Genomic DNA, 23,013 nt, shown 5'->3' on the forward strand with positions numbered 1-23,013 from the left:
GTCGAGCGCGCCGTGGCGAAAGTGCACTGAAAATAACGGCCGCTAGTGAACATCATTGACAGCACACCTCAGGTTGCTCTCGCACACGCATTACAGCGGCATGCGCTGAAAGTTTCGCTGAAAGTTGACCCACTTCCACGAATTCACGGATGTAGTACCCATACGGATTCGTTAGTGTTGCCAGTCGTTTCCGAGCTGTTGACGCACAAGATTCCATGTTTGCATATGGAAGCTTGAGCTTCGGCGCAATATGCAGCGCTCGAAAAGAGCATTTCCGACCTTACACGTCAGCGAGTGAGAATCCTAGTGCCTTTAGAACAGTCAGTCAGGAGTGCGGCAATGACAGTTGCTTGCGTGATAAACCAACAAGGATTAGCTATTTGCGCAATTCGCAAGAGGCACAGGGAAAACATTCACAGTTGCTATTACGCAACTTGCTACATATGTAACTGTTTTTTCCAGCTGGAAGGCGAGCAGGTCGCACGTATGGCTTTCGAGGAAAACGAATTTAGAATCGTCTCACTTTGCGGGAAAGTAGGTGGCGCGCACTCACTGACCCGGTCACAGGAGTGTACTAGTGGAAACGTGATTCAGTTTGTATCTGCAGGATACGATCTCCATTCAGAGGATTGTTCGCCGGAGAATAGATAGATTCCTCAGAGGTCACACAAGAGTACTGCGTGCACGACGGTCTCCTCGTGGTACCTTGCTACCGCTTTTCGCTCCTTTCTCGCTCAAGCAGCTTGCGACCTATGTCCCATAAGCCTACCTGCGGTACACAACGAGCTCCATGTATGGTGCTCGTACTACCTCGAACGAAGGGAACTCGACTTATCGGTTGGCGCCGAGGCTTGCGCTTGTCCCCGTAACAAAAACAACTAAGGCGCGTTGTCTTCGGGGGTTGCTCCCGTTGGTCGCCTAGCCATTGGAGCGCGATCACAATCAGACCGCACTAAAAGGGGACATTCGCCGGAGCGTGCCGCGTACCGGATTGAGCTGAACGTCGAAGGGCCATCGAGTACGCCCTCCCTTCGCGGCTCGCTTGTTTTCGAAGCCTTCGGGCCGAAAGGAGAGTGCATGATCGTTCTTCGGTAGCGCTGAACGTAACCACGCCTGGTTGGAAAACGCGGCCGATCCGTTAAGCTCGCTGGCTGCAAACTATCTGCCTTGAGGTGTCGTGCACGCCTCGTCGTAGTGCGACTCAAGGATGCACAAAGCAAAAAAAAAAAAAAAAAATGGATAAGTTTGGGATGGGACCGCGTATCGGCATCGAACAACGGAAAACCGAGACCGTTCGAAGAGCGATCCCTACGAGCGGCTGAGGTGGTGAGCAGTACTTGAACAATGGGCTTCGTCACGTTTCCCGGACAGACGAGATGTACAGGGGTTCAGCAGAATTCTAGCGCGGTCATCAGCAAACGTGCACGATTTCTGCGTATCTTGAACGCAGTGTCGTGGACGGCGGTGCGCAGGGCTATGCAAGTGGCAACGAAGTCCCGCGGCCACTGCAGGCGAAGGCCTTCCCTATATAGATCTACGGGGTCTCTTCCTATGAGTGCTTCGATTCGGAAGAGCAACGAAGAATGCGTATCGACAGTGGAGCAGAGAAAATGAACATGAAAACGCTGCAGCTGTTACATCCTGACCAGTGACAACATAGCGCTCGTTAGTACAGCCATCGCTGCGCTGATTTTGGTCGCATCTGTTCACGGCGAATGACATAAGCTTCTCCGCGTAGGGATTTCTCACATTCGCGAACTCGCACCTGCACCCCACATCACCATCGATGGGGATCGCGTGCAGTGTCAGATAATAAAATACACCTCCCCCCTGTCTCCCAGCTGGAGCGCGGACGCTGTGAGCGCGTGCGACAGATTCCACATCTACGCGCCTCTTCAGTGCTGCAGCAGCTCACTTTATAACGTCCTGCCGTTAGCAAGGCAGTGCAAATCCGCATATTCCGCACAATGTCTGGCATGCTGTAACGCTCTTCATGAGGCAGCAAGTGACAACAAAGAGTGTCTGCGGCCACTGCGTCTATACTATACTGAACTAGAAAACTGATTCTCGTCTATACCGATAGAAAGCAGCATATGACACGCAGCACTTCGGGTTTGCGTGTGAAGAGCGTTGCGTGAGCGGACACACTCCACCACTATGCATCTCCAGCGAGACGCTAGCTGCTTAGCGTGTACGCTGACACTTCCCGTTGCGATCGGTGTAGGACAATGATGGACACTGCTGAACGTGTATATGTAGGAACACTCGCCATAACGCCGATGGCATATCGGGTTCTAGCGGAGCTGGAAAGGAATTTATCGAGGACCTTTAAAGTTAATCAAGTCTTTCCAACTTGATAAAAAATTTTAGTCTTTAAGTTGTGCCCCTCACCCCCCTCTTTTTTTTCTTTCCCCTCCCTTCGCTAGTCTCAAAAACTGAAATCTATCGCAGCCCGCTTTTTAAATTCGCGCCACGCTACGTAACGAACGGAGCAGATAGCTTATCCGCCTTGCAGAAGTACTGCGTGTAATCGAGAGCCGAGTCCGTCTTCAACACCGCAATTTTAAATAACCGCAGTGCCATTTTTGACCTCGTGAATTTTGATTGAACAGCTGGACTTCGCCTCCGGCTGCAGTATACGTTACCGTTCGGCCATCAGCAACGAAATATTCTCCTCCGAACCTCGATAAGAACGTCACTAGAGAACCTTATAAAAACTCACACGCCGCATGCAGTGAACACATCCAGCTTTAGCCGTTGTCATTACTTGTAAAGAATATTGTCACTGCTGTGTTATGATGAAACAGTTGACATCCAGTGTTTCCTATTACGTACTGCTGGTTTTATTAACCATGCACTTCAGAACGACGACCGCAAAAGGGAATTTGTGGTCGCTGCAACTTCGCACAACAGTATGCGATCCATTCAAGATTAATCTCTCGATTGCAGCGATTTGTGAATATTAAGCCACCGTCCTCGCACAGTGCGTTATGACTACGTCTGCAGTCATTCGAGGAAACCTAAAGAAATGAGATGCACACGGCATCTATCCAATCCGTGGCATATTTAACATGAACGGATGGTGTTTCGAAACTTTCGAGTCCTCTGAAGATGAACCGAGTGGCTCGTCCTGCGCGCCACAGCTTTCTCAGCTCCCCTCTCTTTTCCTCGATTGGAGTGCGGAAAGTGGGAGAGAAAGGACGCCGACGAAGAAAAAGCGAACAGCATTCGGGTCAGCGCACTTGGCTCAATCAGTGGACGGCCGAAACCTACTTCGGTCCATTTACGGAGAAATGCTCCCGAGGAGGCAGCTGCGAAGCGTTGTTTGAGACTGCCGCAACCCTATATTCGTATATCCTGCGGTACAGCACACGGCCGTGGTGTTTGCTGGCCAAACGGAAGGCTAGATGGCTTCCTTCTTTCATCGAGAAAATAGAATCCCGTACGACGCCCTTCTGTGCCGCGCAGCCGTCCCGACCGCCAGCCGCATCGGGCGGTGTTTGCTTTTCTTGCGCAAGCCGTTCGCACACGGGTAAGGCAGCACTGCTATCCCTGACGAAGAGCTGATGCTGCTCAGACGTTACCTTGATGCATCGAAAACAAGCAGGCTGTTCGCGCAGCGGAAGCGTGTCCTCGATTTCGGCGAATTCCTCCGACCTTGTCGGTCGAAGAAAGTACGCATGCTTCGCATCAAGGCTATCAGATTTTAAACGTTAACCGTGCTAATTACCTGCTCGAATACTTCGATAATGTAGGTTTTCAGACTCCATGCACTGCGCGTATACGTTATGCCACACTACCGTCATGGAGTGTTGCAATAACTGTACTGTGCATGTTTCATTCCGGCACGGCTTTTGCGTAGTGTTCCTTCCACCGCATGGTTAGACAACGTTGGCCTAACCGTGTCGTATTATTTCCCTGCGCACGCTGCCGCCCAAGATCGTGAGTTCTGGTTGCGATGGACAAAAGACGAGGAAACGCGAGCTGCTCAGCACAGTCCGCGCACGGACGGCTTCCGTAATTTACTTGATACCCTTTCAACACCATCACCCGGCTCAACCGTATACAGCTCTCCCCCTCTTCGCGTGCGCCGCTAAACGAGGCAGACGAGAGTGAAATCAAGAGCAAAATCAGCCGGCGAGATCGAGCACAGATCAAGAGCCTCGCTAGCCGCCAGGCCGCGCAGTGGAAGTCCGCGTTCCATGGATCAGCACGCCCGGAAGTTGAAAATCGGGACCGAGCGGGACGCATGCATGCATTGCCGAGGAGGGGGGCGCATGGGCCGGCGATACCGACGGCACGCATGCCGCTATATGGAGTGGTGCGCTGCTCGAAATCCGGAGCAGAGCCCAGCAGCAGTCGCCGGTCCTGCGGAAATCCGCGGCCCCGCGGGTACACCTCCGGAACGCATGTGCGGACAAGGCTGTAGAACCGGCTCGCGTCTATGGAGAGCCCGTCCTCTATTTATGCGGCGGGTATAGTATGTGGCACGGGGTAGACGCGGCAGGCGCCGGCCTCGTGGAGTGAATGCGTTCGTGCGTCTGTATAAAAGTATTGCCGCGATATCGGTAATTGCGGCGACAGGAGTCGCTCCGCGCGACACCGAAAGTCGAGCGAGAGTTCCTTAATGGGGCAGCGACGCCCGTGTTTGGGCGTGGTTGAAAGGACACGCCGCTTTCCTTCTGCGCAGCTATGAGACGAGCGAAACGCCGCTTTCGATTTCGCTGCGAGCATTATAACGGCGGTCAACGAATGCGCGAATCAGCCCGCCCTGGGGAGGTGAGACCATCGAGCTTTTGACTCAGCACGTGGTAGATAGGCTTTAGGATTAATGCGGAGTTATGCATGGATACTTCCTGCAAATTAGTAGCGCAATTATACTGACGGAGGTTCAGAGTTGCAGAGGGAGTACGCAGAAATGCAAGCTCGACCATACCCACGCGACTCGGTTATCGTTTAAAGCGAAGTTCATGGATTAGCGCAGCGCATGGTTGAGTTCCTCTCACTGTACAATCATCGTCATATTCAAGATCAAGAATATTAAATACTGAACAGGATATACATACTTGTTCCATCAAACCCTCCTAATATTCTGCCTCCTTCAACGACCTCGTTTCTCTTGACGTTAGCAGTATATAGGTTATACTGGCAGCACTGTAAGTCTCTGTTCGTGGAGTAGGATTGGCACGTAATGGACCGCAGTCAAATCAAAACGGTTCGGCGGTCGCGTCATATACCAACTATATGCTAAGCAAATCTGATGCATAAAGTCTTCGACGCGACGGTTATGCTTAATTGTGATCCTACTATTTTTCATAACCTTGGCATGCCTTTCGTTAACGGATCATTAACGGCATCTTCTTTACGTGTAAACATTGCCTGACGTATCGATGACACATTTTAAATGCTTTATGCATGCATTAAACGGGCTGCCTAATGCAGCTAACTGCTACGTGCATGCAGAACGGCGAACTTGCATTTTCGACATGTACACCTCTCCGGCTGCGACTTCGCTGCTCGCAGCCTCGCTTTATTCTTACAGCTACGCAACACATATGGAGGACAACTTTGTGTCCTCCAAATAGGTCAGCACCATAGCGCAACAACCACATTCCGCACGCGCCGAGTTCACGCCGTGCTCGGAATTTTAAGAAAAAAGGAATGAACGCGCGAATGAAGAAAAAGCAAACATAATCCCCGAAGAGCAATCGTCCCGAATCTACGCGATTAGCGATCGGCTTATAGTGCAGGCCCCGACTGTATACGGTCTGAAAATCTGCGAAGACTCGCAGAAAAAACGGGGCGAGTGTAGAGCGCGTACATGTTATGCGGGTCTTTCGACGTCGCTTCGTCGTCGTCGGTCGTGCACGTCCGCGATGTACTAGATGCCGGCGACGATGCATTATGAAAGGAGGCGTGATTATGGACCGCGTTGTTTCAGCCGAACGAGCGATCTAGAAAGAGGGATTGAGCGGGACGGGAGAGATTGCAGGTCGGTCGTTGAGTCTTTCGTGGGATAAATGACCCTGCGTTGTATATACATTACCCTCACCTATCGAATAGCAATGAAGCCAGGTGACCGCGTCGCCCAGATACGCGTCGTACACGCTTCAACTGCCGCGGGCTGAGTATACGCCCCGACGTTCCGCCTCAGTTTTTGAGATTGAGTGCGCGCGCGTTCCTGTATAGTTTACGCTGGGCTTTCGATGTTTTGGCATGAGCGTGTCTTGGAACGAAAGTTTCAGGGAAACAGGAGTACGTTGCGAACGGTACCGCCTTCACCTGACACTGCATGCTGTAAGAAGTTACTACAAAAGAATTGTTTCTTTACCGTGGCAGGCAGTCTTTGTTTGGTACGTCGGCAGCGAATTAGCTCCTTTCGCATTGACCTGAGACCTCATCTCAACTCTATCGATATAAAAATCTCTACAATTGACCAACGCGAGGAAAGCTGATATCTTTTCGATAACTATAATTTATCCGCTGAAGGTGCAAGTATTGAGTGCGCGCACGAGAACGTCAGTGCTACGTTTCTATACCTCATCAGACATTCTCCCGCATGGTCCTGAACCCTATGCAAACTTAGAACATCGCATGTTTGCCTGAACTGGTGGAATTCACTCACCTCACTTTCCACACCCTCCTCCCCCAACTTGGCGGGCTTGGTTAGCCTCTGACCAACTGAAAGACCAGCTGGTCTTGGTGACCCCGGCCTGGGACATTCTCGACGTGCGTTACAAAGTTGTTTTCTCCTCCTCCTCCTCCTCCTCCTCCTCCTCCTCCTCCTCCTCCTCCTCCTCCTCCTCCTCCTCCTCCTCCTCGGTGTCACGAGTTTCAATGGTGCAGCAGAAGCATGTCATGCATCGAATGGAATGCGAATTCTAGCTGTGTTCGAACTGCTTAGCATATTTTGAGCAGTTTCATCTTTCGAAAGCAATCGAGTGGCCTTAACTCGTCCCACACATCGCAATGCGGCGTGATTCGCTATGCTCGCAGACTTTGGCTTTCGGCACTCCGTGCGCTAGCTGTAATTACGGTTTCGCAATCCTTATCCTCCCTTTTCCGTTCATTTCTGTAAATATGAAATTACGATATACGATCGCCAGCGTTCATGAAAAATGGAGGCTTGCCAGTCGCCACGGTATTACCGCGAAGGTCACGCGCTTCTCTCTTTTCCCCCGCAGCTTGCGCAAGAAAATATGTGACAAAGACTGATCGCTTTGCTTTTTTATAATTCTGTTGCTCAGGAAGTACATCTGCACGTTTATTTTTGGAAGCTTTCTCAGTTGTTTTCCATGATCCACGGCTAGCAGTATAAACGCATGGGCGCAGTTTTACACACAAGACGTCAGAGCCGATGCAAGCGTTCCACCCATAGCTGCGCCTTTCGCCGTTTTATGGGGCTATATAACGAATGGCCGCAGTGACCCGAATTGCAGGCTCGGCTCAAAGCAGCGCAGAAAGGATTCTAACAGGCGAATAGGAAATCTTCGTGAAAGCGCAGTGAACTATTCGAAACTCTTGCGTATGCAGAGGCGCAATTTACTATTCGCGCAGGGGGATCGTTGCATGTACCAAGTCCAAACCATTATCGAAGGTCACGTAACCCTCACGTCATGTAAGAGGACAAAGACCCAGACAGATTTCACTAACCGACTGCGCAGCTAAGTACAGTTCGCCCTGAGCCATGCGAAATGTTGAGGACGCGTACAGCACTCGGGATATACGAATCGTTCATTAAGAAGACTAAGCTTCCGAGAAAGGCTAGTCACGCTGTGTTCTGTTCTTTAATGTATTAGCAGCCAATTGTATAAGGCGGCGAGGTAGCGGTGCGCCTTTCCAGGAGTTCTCTGCTTCGTTCGGACTGCAGCGCGCATGCTGCGCCGGCATACCTGACGTCTAGCCGGAGCAGACGGCCTTTCTTCTTCGCGCCGTTGTGAAATGTCGTTGTTTCCTTGCGGCCTCAGAGGCCTATACGGCATCTAATATCACGCGCCCAGCTTCTGAAATATGAAACGCAGTCTTTGGCAAATGTAACTACATAACGCAGTTTGTTTCTTAGCCTTGTAACGGAGCAATGTATGCGGGAACTATTGCTCCCACTTTTCCATGCTGACCTTTCGGCCTTCAGAGGTGCCTCTGCGCATGGCTAGTTCTGGCGAATACGGTACGAGTGGCCGGTGCCCACCGCAACAACAGTGCTTCCGCAACGGAATTCGTATTGCTGTATGAAGCGCAATGTTAAGCTCAGTTCGTGGAATTTAAAGAGTGGTAACCACCTTGGCAATCCCCGCAATTCGTATGCGGCGACGTCTCTGCCTCTACTTTAGAGATATGGAAAATCAGGGGTGAATAGTAGCCTATAGACGGAGATACGTTCGGTACTGAATAAAGGGACTGGGATTTAGAAAAGATTCAACCGAAACACTATTGATCTGAGGCTGTTGAAAAACTTCCGGTGCCCATTTAGGGTATTGCTGATTTGCTTCTCTTTCCTTTTCTTTTTGTGCTCGAACCAGGGTCAGATGCTAATTTATATTGGTGTTCATATTTTTCAGGTTTTCACGCGTCACAACCACTGTTTATCATCTGGGCCCTCTCAACCTCCGCTCGTAGGTAAAGCTACGAGGACCTTCCCGAAACAGAACGCCTGCATTAAAATTACTGACTCATTATACACCGCGATGTCTTCCTTCCTGTTGAGCGGACTTCAGTAACCACGGTCAGTGCAGAAAGGACCCACGAAGCTCCCAAAATAAAGGTTCGCCGCAGTGTGCGCACGAGTGCTTTCTTTATTGCGCACAGGCGGCGTTATAGCTTTCCAATATGAGGTCCTCATATGCAACGTCCATGGAATTCACAGCCGAACTCCACGCTGGTGCCGGATTGGTCATACACCTCATATCTCGGAATAAATGCCTCGATGAGCGCAGTTTCGCATCTCATTGTGCACTTCCTGAAGTAGATAGACTATCTATCGTGCGAAACGAAAGCAGAGTGAAAATGAAATACTGTGATAATATATTCTACAATGCAATACAGCCACTAGTAGTGCAGGCAAGCGTACAAGTACGATAGCTGTACCCGTTTTTTGCGAGATATATACGCACATGCATGCACAGGTGCTATCGTGTCGCACAGACGTAGAGTTTTTCGTACCTGTCAGCAGTGAGCAGACGCCTTAACATCTTAACGATGTACTTCCATGTACTTAACGATGGAACGGAGAGTACGACTCTGTGTAATACATTACACAGAGTCGTACTCTCCGTTCCATGAAATACTTTCGGCGAAACGGATGAAGTCGCATCATTCACCGCCTGTAGTGACACCCGGTAATTCGAGATTAGAGGACTTAGAGGTTATTGATAATTATTATGATGACAATGATTATTATAATTATTTCTACGCAATGCATGCATGCAGAAATAAATCCCGAGTCTGATGTGCGCGTGCGGAACTCCGCTGAGATGTGCTAAAATCATGCACCGCGACAGTACGCACTATATGCGAATGTAAATTTTCGGAGTTAACGTCTCGTAGCGACACGCGGATTATGAAGAATGCCGTACAGCAGGGTTTGGCAATTACTTTGAAAACCCGAGGTCATACAAACGTACGATGGCTTCGCAAATCACACCGGCGTGTCTGCATTTACACCTCACTCGTAATATAGCGCGCCACCTTCGTATCAGCAACCTGATGTCGAAGCCATTGGGCCACTGCGGAGGGCACATGGTATAGCAAGTGTTACCATGCTTATGTGATGCATAGATGTTTCACATAGTCGCGCTAAATCATTCACTGCAGTGTTCGCTCTATATGTGCATATGCGCAAGCATGAACTTCCGAATGACCATAATGTTTTTTTTAATGACGCATGGTATTTTGCCTGTGTGATGCCGGGTTTATTGTCGAAGCATTTTATCGCTCAGGAGCCGAATTCAGGACAGATCTCCACATCTCTCCCATGCGTCGTGGATGCATGTAAAACACCGGACTACCACTACGGCATACACTTTCAAAACTCGTTGCACATCTCCTCATTGAGCATGCATGTTGATGACATTTGTACCAGTATTTGTTATGTAATATGCCATCCTCTAGCATAGGACATGCGAATCGCAGGCGGCGTCCGGTATGCGTCAAACTGGTATTCCTCGCACCTCCAATTTCGCGCGGAACTAGCGACCTAACCCAGCTAATATCGCCTTACATAACTCCGAACCATGTCAGAACGATCGTTTCGCCCTCTTAACGAGCCAGCAACCGCAGTTACAACAAGAAAAAAAAAACGCATAAAAACTTCAGGAAGAGCACCAATGACGACAGTGAGCGCCTCGCAGACTTGAACCCGCTTCACGCGTGGTGGCTGCAAGCAAGGGGCGTCAGCCGTTGCCGCCGCTTCCATCATTTGGCTAACAGACAGAACGACGACGCCTCAGCGAGAGCGTGGCATCGCTGAGGGCAGCTTCCGGCCCGAACGAACGATAATCGTCCCAAGGGGTGGAGGAAGACGACCAGTCTGCGCGCCCAGCCACCGCATGACGGAAGAGACTCCAGCATTGATGCTGCAGGAAAAAAGACAGCACGGAATGAAGAACGAAACAAAAAAAGGAGACGCACGAAGAGCCACCGCGGGGTGAAGAACGCCGACTCAGAGGGTAATCAAAACTGATGAGACGGGAACAAAGCGGCGAGCGGACGGCTGAAGGAGCTGGGGCCCATGTATAGCGGAGACGAGAAGGCGAATGTTGATAATAAAAAGAAGAATTGAGTGGAGGGATGGGTATACACATACGCGCCTCCATCTATTACGACGCCTCTCCCACGCTGCTGGCGCAGAGCGACGGCTCCGCCATTTTCCATTAAGCGAGTGAGGCGCATACTTTGGGAACGACCGCGCCTGTAGTGGTGGAGATGATCAGACCTTCAACATTTGAAATGAACGGAGGATTCGAGGGTTAACCGCGGGAAGGTGTTCCTGGCGCCGACTTCCGTCGCTTAGAGCGCGACGTCGTATTCTTGTACTACGTGCTCTATTCGGCTTCTGTGTATAGCGCATGCTCGAGACCTCCTACATGACCCGAAATGTGATGGCTAAAAGGGATCATTCGCGCACGGTCACGGACCAACTTGTGTGGCACATTCCCACGGCTCCAGCGCCATTGTGAGGCCCCGCAAAGGGTGCTCGTGACGTTCCCGGAGAACAGAAAACAAGAAAAAAAAAAAAAAAAAAACGAAGTGACTCCCACCTTTCAAGGACGGAGCTGCGGCAGGTCTTACACATGACGACCACTTGAAATTAGGTGCGGACGCAGTTATACTTATTCTCCCCGGTTAATCTCCCTGCGTTTCCTCCCCCTCCTGCTCCACGGTACATGCACTGCTGGTCAAAAAACTCTCCCATGCCGATGTACCTGTATTAGAGCACTATGAATATATATCTCACTAAGAATTGAGGGTAAAGTCGGGCTGGTTAGTTACGACGAAAACAGCGCTTACAGAAGGCACAGCGGCCCTTTTCTGCTGTCCCGTCCCCTGTAAACGCTGCTTTCGTCGTTCCTTTCCATATCTCTTACTTCTTTTCTGTGCGCACGGATAACGTCATTGCAGTTAATTGTCTAAATTGCTCAGAACGTGCACTCCTCTTACTTCTCACAGTTGACACAGCCAACAACAACGAAGCCACCGCCGTATCGACCTGCTGTATTGCAGATTGCATGAAACGCGCAGAGAAAGCAACGAGAGAAAGCGAAATTCGAGCGTCGCTGGGGAGGTCGTAGGTGAAAGGCAGCGCATGCGCCGACTGAGTTCAACCATGGTTTCTACGAGCGGAAGTTCAACCGGCAAGGCTAGAACACCGCAGTGCTGCGCTACAGCAAACTTGGTAGTGCCGTCATGCCGCTCTCTTGGGGCTTTGGCCGCGGCGTGCGAAGCGTACGTGCGTGGCGCGCGGACACACCGTGACCGGCGCCCGAGCTGTAATTACGTCATGCGGGCCGAAAGACGATCGTCGGACGTGCGCGGCATGTGGACGAGCGGCCGCAGCTCCTCAGTCGAACAGAACGTCGCAGCAACCTTCCTCCCCCCTTCCTCCTTTTCGCTCTCCTAAGCTAATCCAGCGCTACATTGTGGCTTAAGGCTACGAAACAGACGAATTCGGTAGCGTTAAGGACACAAACGTGTTGCAGTGCCGGAACGGCCGGAACTGAGCAGCGCCGCAACACTGGGAGCCTATCAGGAACTTGCCGTTGAGTTTGACGGTGCGCTGCGGAAACTCACCGATGTTCACGAACTATAGGCGACGTAGGCGTTGCTGAGACTGCAACAGCGGAGCGTCTACCAACATATGCACTGCGCCTAGTGGCTGTGCACTTCCATCGAACGTACACGTGCACGAGATAAACGTCCGTACTGAACGGGCCCGGAAGGCAGCCTTTCCTGCATGGCGGGCATCATATGGGAGAAGTGCAAGCAAGGTGCATGACGTGAACAAGCGTGTATCTTTCATGCTAAGAGGATATGGAGCTTTAAGTGACGTCGCCTCTGACGCACGTGGAGGGTGTTGTCATGGCAATTTGTATATATACGTGCAGTACGTTCTTGGCTGTGCAATTTCCGGCGTATTGTATTATGGCGTAGACTACACAATTGTTAGCAGCTTTAATTTAGGCGCGAGGACCTACATTAATTTAACGTATTGCTTGAAATTGGTCTATATATCAAGGCATATATCTTTCAAACGGTATACCCCTACAATGCCTGCAAAAAGACTGCGGGGAAGATACCGTAAAAACCAACCGCAGGGCCAAACAGGTTCGAGATTTCCGAAATATTCGCGCAACTGAGCATGATAAATGTTAAGACGCCTTCACCAGCAGTCCATTTGCCCTTACTATTTCAGACAGCTAAGTAATTTCTTGCATTGTAACCGTGTACTGTAAGCTGCTTTTGAAAATTAGAACGCAGTTTTCCCTGCGATCTTCCCGCACGCGTATATTCCCTGCTGCTTAGCAACATGATACGAAGTTCTTGTCCATTCTATGGAATTAATGAACCGAAGATAAAAAGCGCTAATGCCAAATACGTACACATTACTTAGGCTGCTTTGTATAAAGCAATGAATTGAAGCCATAATGAACTATTATGGGCATACTGTAATCGCCTGCCACATTTACACGGCGGATGTTAGATGCGCTGGACGTTGCCACACATAGAGCGAACCGACCCAGCTTCCTCTTCTTCAGCTTCTCCCGCCACACCTCATCTTCCTCCAATACAGGACCGCGAGACGTGCGTGACACAGCCCCCTTCGCAGACGATGCCCGCCGGGCGAGTAAAGGTTCGTCACGTTGATAGCAGTGCTTCATGCGGGCCACGTGAACTACTTGAGTCTTCCGAGAACGACGACCATTGGGTGGTCAGGCGAGAGACTACAAAGTTGACTGCGCTGAGGCGTTCCATTACAACGAAAAGGCCAGTATACCGATGCAACAGTTTCTGGGATAAGCCGCGCTTACGCAACGGCGTCCAAAGCCACACCAAGTCACCAGGGGCATAATTAACATCTTGATTACGCTTGTCGTAGCGTTGCTTGTAGAGTTCTTGGGAGGCTAGAGTGCGAAGTCTAGCGAGTCGGCCAGCTTCTTCAGCCAAAGAGAGTTTCATCAGGGAGTGAGAAAGGTAAAATCGTGTCCAAAGTATTGGGTTCGTGGCAGCGTTATAGGCTGAAGATGACCCGGGGGAGAGCAGGTTGGGTGCTTGAAACGTCGGCACTGGAAACTGGTGAGTAGTTGGACACATCTTTGGCCAATAAAAATGCTCCTTAGTCCTGTGCAATGTCCTGGCAAAACACAAATGTCCAGCCGTGGCATCGTCGTGCATTAGCCGAAGGACATGACACCGAGGAACCTGACACCGAAGACTTTTAGGAACTACCAGAAGAAACCGTGCACCTACTGACGAGTATAGTTCTTCCTGTATAGTAGGCCGTCACGAATGCAGAATGAGGTCGCAGGGTTCCGGGAACTTGCAGCATCAAAAAAAAGAAGAAAAAAAAAAACGGCGCCAATTTCCTGTCGTTCCGCTGTGCAATCTTGAATTCACCAACATCGGGGAAGCTTGGAGAGATAGCAGCTATATATTCATTCAAAATCTCACTCTCGCAATAAGTAGTTTCAAGCGGCAACCGTGACAGGCAGTCAGCATCACCCTGCTTACGACCACTCTTAAAAGACACAGTAAAATTGAATTCTTGGAGGCGCAAAGCCCATCGCGCAAAGCCTCCACAGCGGTCACGAAGGTTTACAAGCCAACGTAAGGAATGATGGTCCATCGCAATTTCAAATGCACATCCATAAAGATATGACCTAAACCGTGGCACACCGAAAACAACAGCTAAGAATTCCTGTTCAGTTACTGTGTAATTACGCTAAGCATTGATTAAAGGACGGCTTGCATATGCAACGACATGTTCATTGTCATTGTGGCGCTGTATGAGCACAGCACCAATTCAGACTGCTGTCGTGACGCTGGGGCTATGTCGACCCGGCCTTCACTTGGTAGCGTGCAGAGACTCGGGGTTGAAGGACTGAATCTTCGAAGTTGGTAAAATATATACAAGCAGGTTTAATGGCACTTTGAGAAAACTTATTTACATGATTATTTACATGAAAAAGAAGGGTACATCAGCAAAATGGCAAGCGTTAAGAGTTCATAGCGAGAAGCGACTGGATGAGCCGTTTACCCAGGGCTCAGAGCGAGATTTCGTGCTCTGCAGCGTCCTTAAAACCCCCTATGTCCAGCCCCTCTCTGAAGATGCTGACCAACCAAATCCAGGGCACGCCCCTCAGATATCGGCATCCAATCGAACACATCACTGCACTGATGGTCTGAAGCACTGACTGGCCCGGCATTGTTTCGTTGGGCCTGGTCACTTGTTGGCGGGAAAAGCTTGGGAACGGCGAGGAGGTACATTTCTATTCTTCAGCAAAGATCCGGTAGGCTGGTTCCGGTAAGTGGATTTCCTTCTCAGAAACCCAAGTGCACGTGCGCGCCACATACTGCTCCCAGCATTTTCCCTTTCCAGCAATTGCAAATCTTTCCTGCATTCCCGGGAAATCCTCTAATGGCCGTAATCACCTTGCTCCTTTCTTGTCCTGTACGTCAGCGGACGTGTCACTCTGTCGTCTCCTTTGGACAGTATAGGCATTCCTCACTGGACAATAGCGCTTCTCGACGAGAAGAGTGAACAATTGAACGAAAGCACTTCCAGCTATTTCCCGCAGGGGGACATTTCTTGGTATTTTTCTAGACGTTCCCTTGACAGGACCAATTTGGCATTTGCAGGGTCTCAACAATAGCAAAACAGGCTTACAAAAAAGGATTCATGGAAACAGGCTCACTTAGAGCCATTGTACCAACAGCACATATCCACAGCACTTATCCATGCCCACAGGCGAACAATAGAGCGCGCAAATGCGGATGATGCACGGTCGTAACACTGCGCTGGCGTCAGTGTGAATTTTTGTTGGAGCTGATGGGCAGAAGTGGCGTAGTACAGGTCCTGATGTCAAAATAAATTTTAACAGACGAAAGGCGGTGTAACATCTTTGGGTAGAAGACAAGTAAGTGGATACGCTAGGTCAGCAAACTTCGAAACAAAACGCCGGAAATAGCGCCCCAAAAAACTCCTGAGCTGTTTTAAAGATTTTTGCGGTTTAAAACAAGTGACAGCTTCAATTTTTTTTCGGACCAGGCCTGACCCCATCCTTGTCTACAAGGTGTCCAAGTACCACTGTCTGGCGTTCTCCAAAACGACATTTCTTGTAATCGAGTACCAGACCAGTTTTCTCAATACACTCCAGGACAATCTCTAATCGACTGTTGTGTTCACGAAAGGTAGTTCCGAATATTACTACATCGTCCAAATAACACATACAAATGTGCCACTTAAGTCCGCGCAAAACTATATCCATGAATCTTTCGAAGGTGGCTTGAGCGTTACATAATCCAAACGGCATCACATTAAATTCATACAGATCCGTCTGGGGTGATGAATGCGTTCTTTATCTTTCGGGTGCATGGGAATTTGCCAATAGCTTGATCGCAGATCAGCTAAGGAAAAATAGGAGGTGGTATGCAAACAATCAATGGCTCCATTAATACGTGGCAGATGATACACGTTCTTCTTGGTAACAGTATTCAGCCGTCAATAATCGATAAAAAATCGCCATGTGCCATTTTTTTTTTTACTAGTATCACAGGGGCAGCCCAGGGAGTAGTCGATTCTTGAATGATGCCCTTATGCAGCATATCACGAACTTGTTCTTCGATCGTCTGGTGCTCTGATGGGGATATACGATAAGGCTTCTGACGGATTGGAGCAGCAGTCCCAGTGTTGATCCTGTGCTGAGTACGGGAAATGGAAATCCATGGTGGCAGTTCCCACAGAAATCGAAAGCTGCAGTATGTTTTGACAGAACTTCCACTAAACTGTGACTGTCACTTGTTGGCAGGAATTTGTTAACCATGGAAACAAATTTTGTCTTATCTACTCCTGAGCATGCGGTAGGTTGGTAATTGTCTATGCTGGGCACTGCCACTGATTCAACAGCGTTTTTGTCAAAGTTGGCAAGTTTTAGACCACGTGGTAATACAACAGATTCATTTGAGCATTACAGGAACGGAAGCTGGGTCGGTCCGCTCTGGGTGTGCTAACGTCCAGCGCATCTAACATCCGCTGTGTAAATAAACCTCGTAGCAACTGTGGTGGAGGTGCGGGATATAGATCACCACGGAACGTCTCCTACACCGCCGAAGCAGAAGAAAATTCCTCTTCTGCTTCTCCCGTCACACCTCATCTTCCTCCAATACGGGACCGCGGGAAGTGCATGGCAGTATATTGTTACGGACGACAAGGAAGAAGAAGCAGGCAGTGGCGCGGGCAGGAGCGCTCGCGCTAGGCCCGCGCACATTCTTTAAACGTCATCTACCATCGCCATCGGTCATGTTCTGTTTCCTGTCTTCATCGGCTTGCCGCTTCGTAACTATATATATATATATATATATATATATATAGAGAGAGAGAGAGAGAGCACCGTTGTATGCACATTATGCATCAAAAAGAAAGTAAGCGGACTTCACCACAGAAACGATGCATATCGGCGAAACGCGACTTCAGGGAACATAGATGTGCCTTTACACGGCGGCGCGGTCATCCCTATTTAACAGTACATAACTATTAGAGAAAACACAATGCTAGAAATAAATAAAAAAATTACAACTTGAGAAACCCAACCTAGCCATTGCGTAATGCGAAGCACCATAAGGTGTACGTGCGAAAACGTATATTATAGCCGCAACGAAACGTCACGTAAAGCTGTGAGGCTGTGAACACTAGAGTATTCCACCCTCCGAGCGATGCATGTGCACTAAGGAGGAGGAGGGGGGGGGGGGGGGGAGGCAGGGAGGTTAACCCGTAAAAGCAACCGGTTTGCTGCACTGGGGGAAGGGGGTGAGTGGATATAAAAGTTGGGAGAGAGGGATGGTTGAAGTCAGTACAGTCACATCACAGACATGCCACATCACATCACGTCACAGTCATAGCACTTAACATAACAGCAAACTCATAGTATTTCGATTAGGTCTGTGCTTTTCATAAAACGGAGCAGTGCCTGGGAGGCCTTCACCGCAGACGATCACCGTGGCCAGGGGCCTAAAATCTTAATTTCAGTCAATGGGCGTCCATCTAGATGGTCCAGCGTACGGCACAGACACTGTCTTTCCTCGCTGTATATCGGGCACTCACAAAGAATGTAGCCTATAGACTCGTCGCATCCACAGTTTGTACATGCAGGGCTGTTTGCCATGCCTATCATAAAAGAATATGAGCTTATGTTAGTGCATATCCAGGACACAGTATGTGCACTAACATTGCGCAGTCAGGATAAGGAGTAGTAAATAGTGAATAACGAGGACATTAGTACATTTTTTCACACGCGACGCGTCTACAGAAATGGCTAAATCCTATGTGAGCCGCTGAGCTATTCAATTTCATACTATTGCGTAACATTGCGCGCAGCCCGCTGCCGGCCGAAGCACCTGGTGCCGTGCTGCCATCTATTCGCGCCAGCTGAAAGCGCGCACTACAGCGAAGCCTGGGGGACTGTTTTTTCCCGCAGCCGCTATGCGAAGCAGAGAAACCAGCTTTAAAGCGCTAACTTCCACGTCGAACTGCACGCATGTCGTTAAAAAAAAAAAAAAAAAAAAAAAAAAAGGTCCGGAAAGAGAGATTGAGGTCGATGACAGCGGCTGAAAAACAGCAGCACAGAGAAGAAATAAGATACACACGAGCGCTCACGTGCATCGTTGAATTACGGCCCAAAATTCGCCGCAAATGAAACTGCAGGAAAGCTCAGGACGCAATTAGTGGAAGGGAAGGTAATTAGAGGGGGGTACTGCGAAGAAGAGAAACACTAGCATCGCACCACTTCCAGAGTGAACGCGTGCATGTAGGCATGGGTGTCAGCTCCTGCGTGCCTGAATGCTAAACCTGCGCTCACTGAACCAATTGTTTCATTACCTCCATTAGCTCTAGCAGCGGCGCGCTCCATTTCTTGCAGTTTCAGGCGATGACACCTGGGCCTATAAAACTTGAGCTCATAAAATGGAACAGATTCTTGAAACTGGTAACACGTTTGTATATTAATACAAGGCGGAGGTTGTATGCAATTTTCAATCAATTCATTGCAGTTTTATTTACGGAATAGTGAGAGCGGAAAGAAGAAAAAATATCTGTCAACGCGACCGCTTTACCAGACTCGCAACCCTTACAAAGATGTGGTTTTGAAGCGAATTAAATGGCCACATAATTAATTGTAGGCTGTTCAAGAGACACAGAAAAGCGCACACAAGTGATATTTAGGCGCAACAAACCATAATGGTTGTATACATCATTTATAATTCTATATACCTACATTTGAACATCATGCAAGGTTGTGGCCTAGAAACGCATTCCGGACAGTGGCGCCAGATAAACTGCTTAACAATTCGAAAAATAGCCTGTTCAAGTATTTCGGGGGCAAGTATTTAGCGTGGCGAAACCATAGTTTGTTCAGCACCACGGTAAGGAATAGGTCTCTGCTTTGTCTTCCCGTGTACGGTATCACAATGCTGGAAAGAGATTGTTTATTTCTAATGAGTTTAGTTATGGCCTATCTGATAATTGCGCCAAAACTGTATTTGCCATGTTGGTCAGTTCTTTTAAGACGGGCGAAAACAAGAACAGGCTGGTGTCGTCGGCGTATATGATAGATTGAATTACTGCAGGTATTGCATATCTCATCAATCTGTGAAATTGCGCGATTGCACAAACACACTGGGACAGAACGAACTTCGCCACGCACATGTCACGATAATAGACGGTTATGCTAGCCTCCTAGACAGAAACCAATATTACCGGCAACGTGCGCCTGCGAATTGACTTGTCTGTCCGGCGCGCAACCAGGCCTATTGTATTTCCCCCATGCCAGTGATTTCAAGTTTATGAGTGCTCTTAGTCGATGTGCTGAGCTACGTACACATCTGACTTCCGCGTCAAAAACTTTGATGAGTACAGCTTTGCAATATCGAAGGACGGGCACGAACTTGGTCGTTAGATGTCGGAGAGGAAACGCTTTCATAGTGAGAAGACGAGCATGTCCTAGAATTTATTGAAGAGGAAAATAGTTCGGATGCTTGGGACGTTTATTTCAACGTGCAAGGCAAACGTCTACAGATCCCAGCGATACGCGAGAAATTTCGGCGTTTTATGTTCGTACTCCAGCCTTGCGCTACATCAGGATGAGATGTAAAAGTTTGCGCGTAAATGGCGAGAATGCACGGTGTAAAGCAGGAATTTTCTATGCACAGATAGGGGCAGATAATTTGTTATAGCTCCCGCAAAGTTCCATCAAGATATGATGCTACACACTATTTCTGTAGCCGTAAAGAACAGCTAAGGTGGCAAAATGAAAGGAATTAACTGTAAGCGATATCTGCGCTCATATTATGCAACAATGTGGGAGGTGGCCGGGTTTATTGGAAAAATCAGTGAGGACAATTGTGGGCAGCCCTACAATGGCGATACTATATATACGACTTAGTGAGCCGCGTGTCCGCAGCCTCATATCCTGCAAGGATGCTGAGTGACTGCGCGTTGAGCTACCAACTCTCGGTTGCCCGCAAGAAAGATTCGCAAGATTGATGCAACTAAACTAGGTAACGCAACGAATACTACAAAAGTTAAGGATTGCTGCAACTCGCCTCAAGTGTGCCTGCACCAACCGCTGCTTATATCAGTCGGTTGTTCAGTCAGAATGAAAAGTGACTGAACCACATCAACCCGAAACGAAGCAACCGTCAAAACTGGAAAAATAGCAGCTATACTAACAGGGGTGGAAACATGCAGAAGACACCGGCGGAAAGGTCATATGGCCGGCCAAATCCTTCAGCACGTCTGAGAGAATGACGATTAGCGGTCAGTGTCAATTAATACTGGAGCCGAATTTGAAATAGATCACTTCGCCCCTGTAATGCAACGTCCTGGAAAGCAGGCGAACTGACCCATTTTCCAAAGGGGACCAAGTTCACTATGCCGCATAGTGTACCGTCCTCTGGAATCAATCAATGCCTCTTTGAACTGGTGTCCGATATATGCAAAGACGAAAATGTTGAATCACCTCTTGCTTTGGGTCTGCCCAGCTCTGAAAGCGACACAAATCCGGCACTTGACGATAGCCGGCCTTTCAGCAAGCAGAGACCACATCATCGCTCACTCCTGGACTTCATAAAATTAGCCAACCTTTTTCCATTCATTATTTCCTCATTCTTCATCTCATTCCCTACTGATGCCCTGAGGCAATAAATATCGTTACATAAAGAACTGGTACCGCGTGCACATTGTTCCCTTGTCCTACATCGTTACACTTACATTTATTCCCAGCCATTAAGCAGAGTTCGAAAGGTAATCATTTTGTACCGGACATTGCAGTCAATGACTGCTGTTGATGAGCGGTTCTAGTCACAAGAATTCTTAATTTCAAACGTTTCGCAACATTGGCAAAGCGGGTGAAGATGCACGGGAGAGATTACGATGGGGCAGTTTTGACGTTTCGTTATTATCGGACAAGCGCATAGGTTTCATTTGTTTTCATTTAAGGCTATTTTTTAAACTCCTCATGAGGGTATTCGCTAAACTTCATGCTCTAAACTTAAATTTTGTGCTACACTTCTAAACTTTATCCGTTTAACTTACGCGTAAACTTTCCATCACAACCGTCGCACGTTCTGAATATTCCGAAGAATGCACTTACTCTTACCATCGAACCGGAAGATAACTGCGTGTAACTGCTTAGGTCACCTGTCGTCAGAAGCAATTTCTGACACTGTGGCGAAATCCTCTATGAAGTCTCATCTACGGATCGACGGAATGCAGAACACGATGACGACACGGCGATTTCACCCGCTGGTGACGTAAGCGTTCGAAATCGAATGTTGAATGAAACACTCTAAGGCGAAGGAGAAGCACGGTGCGAAATGACCGTGTATATAGCTAGCAGTCGCTTGCAAATGAAACGACAGAGAATCTCTTCTCCTAAGCCTTATGGAATTTATGAATTTAGAGAGTGTATTTCCCTATCGCACAAATTACGCACTAATTAAAGAGCTGGCACTTAGGCACTGTATGCCGGACAGCATAAGTGCGCTTCGATGCATGTACTGCATTTCGCTCATGTCTGACGGTGCCACTTGAGCACTCAGCAAAAACTATTAATATAAAAAGCGCGCATACCAATTACTTATGTACCCTGAATGGGTACCCTGTCCGCATGGAAACGAGACGTACACAATGACCGCGATTATTTATGCAAAACGTGAGTTGATATGCATCCACGTACCTCGGAGAGTTGGCTTCGCATTCGGGTTATCGTTTCTGGTGTACATAAGCACTGTATCCAGGGGACCAGTAGCCAAACATGTGATAGGTTCGTTCTTTCGGACGTCTTTTTTCCACTCTGTTCGGCCAGAGAATCTGACGAAGGGTGCCCTTCGATATGCCTTTTTCGTTGCTGTTACAGTCCTTCACTTGCGTTATACTTGCTTAGCCGACGTAACTTTGTCGAGTATTTACACGGGACCGTGTAAACCATGCCGGCATATATCTTTTTTTTTTTTATCTCTCCCGTAAGTCGCACCTCCAGCCGTTTCAGCTTGCCTAAAAGAAAGCGGCAGATTTGGGTGTTACAGCCATTGTACGTTGTTGATGAGGATCCGCTCGTTCTGGATACGGTGCCAGCGTCGCCGGGCTAGTTCCAGATACCCGCGCATTTTCTCTGAAAGTAGCGCATCACATTCAATGAAATAATAAGACCTGATTCCTGCAGTCACAAACTTTGAGAAGGCCTTAACAGCGTTTCCTGCACTGCATAGAAGTCCAGTGCCTTCGTACCGAATGGGACTTTGTTCCCGCAATGTCATTGCTCTCTACTTTACAGCATTGTCCAGAGAACACTTCTTTCATTTTTCACTGAGTTCACGATGAAAATGGTATACCCTACTCTGGCTGCAAGTCAGTCACGCACTGAAGGTGATTTGGAGTTCATCGCGGAGTATGGCCGAACGTTGAACAATAAAACGGACGACCTGACGCTCGCGGACAATGGGCACTCATAACCACGTATACGAGAGCGGCTGCTCCCTGAATACGCGCAAGCATACCGAATGAAGGGAGTCTTCAAGATGGGCATCAATGCGTGATGATACGGGTCATTGTCATGCATAATGGTGGTGGTACGTTCGTGATCCATGGGCTGACGGAGTAACGTATACGAAAGCGCAGCTCTTCTCGCGGGTGCAACAAGAGACGTCAATTACGCCGCCATCGTGACTTATACGATAACGCGACTTCACATGATGACAAAAGTGTATGGCAGTGTAATTTTGTTCAAACGCGTGCCGTCGCGCACCAAT

General features: G+C 48.8%; 1 protein-coding gene across 3 annotated transcripts in view; it reads right to left on the reverse strand.

Annotated features, from left to right (window-relative positions):
* Positions 1-23,013, reverse strand: part of LOC146185038 (ras-related protein Rab-8A-like) — a 95,653-nt gene that overhangs the window by 43,043 nt on the left and 29,597 nt on the right. The window lies entirely within an intron of this gene.

The sequence above is a fragment of the Amblyomma maculatum genome, chromosome 6, assembly GCF_055883805.1.
Source record: "Amblyomma maculatum isolate TAMU_Amacu chromosome 6, ASM5588380v1, whole genome shotgun sequence".
Lineage (NCBI taxonomy): Eukaryota > Metazoa > Arthropoda > Arachnida > Ixodida > Ixodidae > Amblyomma > Amblyomma maculatum.